This window comes from Octopus bimaculoides, chromosome 1 (assembly GCF_001194135.2).
Source record: "Octopus bimaculoides isolate UCB-OBI-ISO-001 chromosome 1, ASM119413v2, whole genome shotgun sequence".
Lineage (NCBI taxonomy): Eukaryota > Metazoa > Mollusca > Cephalopoda > Octopoda > Octopodidae > Octopus > Octopus bimaculoides.
In genome coordinates, this window is record NC_068981.1 from 158,363,158 (window position 1) to 158,364,741 (window position 1,584).

General features: G+C 40.1%; 1 protein-coding gene across 2 annotated transcripts in view; it reads right to left on the minus strand.

Annotated features, from left to right (window-relative positions):
- Positions 1-1,584, minus strand: part of LOC106869342 (NOP protein chaperone 1-like) — a 49,580-nt gene that overhangs the window by 41,089 nt on the left and 6,907 nt on the right. The window lies entirely within an intron of this gene.

Genomic DNA, 1,584 nt, shown 5'->3' on the forward strand with positions numbered 1-1,584 from the left:
TATATATATGTATACACAAACACACATATATCTATAATGATAAATGCCAAAACAAATTTCTGTGTGTCAGTGTGTCACACTTTGACCCGGTCTCTCACTATTCAATGACACTTCTACTCAGCTTGCTGGGGTGAGAGTAATAGTAGGCATAGAGACAGTGAGGGTGGTAGTAGATTGACAGCTGAAATGGTAATGGGGTGATAGTAATAGTATGAACTGTAGTTGTGATAGAGGCAGTGGTGACAGTGATGATGGTGGTGGTGGTGGTAGCTGAGGCGGTCAAGCATGATGGTGATAGTAAGTGATGTGAAAGACAGTGGTGATGGTGGTGGGGGGAAGGCGGCAAAGTCAAAGGTGTTGATGTTAGTGGCGTCAGAAGTCTGAATGGTGTGTGTATGACAGTTGTGGTGGCGATGGTGGTACTGGTGATGGTGATGGTTGAAAACAATCAACAGAAAGAGAGGAAGAGAAATAAAGAGGTTAGATGGGAAAAAAAATTGTACTGAGCCCCAAATAGGAAGACAAAAAAATGTTTATCATGAAGCTTTACAATAAGTTCCAAGTCGACATATACCACTGCTTGAAAAATATTGGTCAAGTTTAATAAAATTTAATATGTACTCAATGCATGAATAAAATTTAATATGTACTCAGTCCAATGTAGAGCCCTCCAAAGGAATAGCTTAAAAGCCATATTTATATATCGTGACATATAATTGCCAACCAAGTGTGGCGTCCAGGAAGACATCTCTTCCAGCTGGCTAACGACACTCATTGTGTCCGATTGGTATTTGCGAGGGGAGGTCATCGCTACCAGCTCTAGCCTTATGTGGTACATAGGGACACTAATTTCTGGGTGGTTACCAGTTCTCAGCGTGTGTAAATCACCAGCTAGTAATGAAAACTCATTCCACTTGCAAAATACTATATGCTTTTTCCAGCGACATACTGTTGCTGATCTTGAAAAAGGAGAAATAAGCTATATTAAATCTCTGAGCGAGATATAAACAGTAGCAATACGGAATCATAGCATATAAATGTCAACCAAGCGTGGCGTCCTATAAAGGACAGTGCTACTGACGTTTATAGACCCAGGAAGGCATCTCTTCCAGCTGCCTAACGACACACATTTTGTGTCCGATTAGTATTTGTGAAGGGAGGTCATCATTACCAGCTCTAGTCTTACTCGCAAAATACTATATGCGAGATCAGCAACAGTTTGTTGCTGGAAAAGCATATAGTATTTTGTGAGTGGAATGAATTTTCATCACTAGCTGGTGATGAACACATGCTGAGGATGGGTAACCACCCAGAAACTCGAGTCCATGTGTATCATGTAAGGCTAAAGCTGATAGTGACGACTTCCCCTCGCAAATACTAATCGAACACAGAATGTGTGTCGTTAGCCAGTTGGAAGAAATGCCTTCCTGGATCTATGAACGTCAGTAGCATTGTCCTTTATAGGACGCCACACTTGGTTGGCAATTATATGTTACGATTCTGTGTTGCTACTGTTTATATCTTGCTCAGAGATTTAATATAGCTTATTTCTCCTTATATATATATATATATATATATATATAT